General features: G+C 37.2%; 1 pseudogene; it reads left to right on the top strand.

Annotated features, from left to right (window-relative positions):
- Window positions 1-228: 228 nt before the first annotated feature.
- Window positions 229-356, top strand: LOC118008356 (annotated as a pseudogene).
- Window positions 357-901: the final 545 nt, after the last annotated feature.

Below are 901 nucleotides of genomic sequence, written 5' to 3'. Positions count from 1 at the left end.
CTAATCTATAGTCCATATTCCAATTTCATCTATAGTCCCAATTTTATTTTATAGTTATTTTGTTCCTACTTTTGAACTTGATTCCAAATCACATATTGTACCTTAGTTGTTTGTCCTGTTTCTTTAGTCTTTTTATTTTATTTTATTTTATTTTATTTTATTTTATTTTATTTTATTTTATTTTATTTTATTTTATTTTATTTTATTATGTTAATCACCATACATTACATCGCTTCTCGGCCTTTTGGCTAAGATCAAGTGTAATCACCATACGTTACATCATTAGTTTTTGATGTAGTGTTCCATGATTCATTGTTTGCATATAACACCCAGTGTTCCATTCAATACTTGCCCTCTTTAATACCCAACATCAGGCTGACCCATCCCCCCCCCCCCCTCTAGAACCCTCAGTTTGTTTCTCAGAGTCCATAGTCTCTCATAGTTCGTCTCTCCCTCTGATTTCCCCCCCTTCATTTTTCCCTTCCTACTATCTTCTCTCTCTCTTTTCTTTAAACATATAATGTATTATGTTTCAGAGGTACACACCTGTGATTCATCAGTCTTACACAATTCACAGCACTCACCATGACACATACCCTCTCCAAAGTCCATCACCCAGCCACCCTTTAGTCTTTTTTTTTTTTTAAAGATTTTATTTATTTATTTGATAGAGAGAGAGGGAGAGAGCACAAGCAGAGGGAGACACAGGCAGAGGGAGAGTGAGAAGCAGGCTCTCAGCTGAGGAGGGAGCCGGATGAGGGGCTCAGTCCCAGGACTCTGGCATCATGACCTGAGCTGAAGGTAGATGCTTAACCGACTGAGCCACCCAGGCACCCTTCTTTAGTCTTTTTAATCTAGAATAGAAACTCAGACTTGCTTTTTGTGTCTAAAATATATTTTT

This window comes from Mirounga leonina, unplaced genomic scaffold (genome assembly GCF_011800145.1).
Source record: "Mirounga leonina isolate KUSES-001 unplaced genomic scaffold, KU_Mleo_1.0 Mir_125, whole genome shotgun sequence".
Taxonomy (NCBI): Eukaryota; Metazoa; Chordata; class Mammalia; order Carnivora; family Phocidae; genus Mirounga; species Mirounga leonina.
The sequence above is the reverse complement of the archived record's forward strand: the minus strand, read 5'-3'. Positions and strand labels throughout refer to the sequence as shown.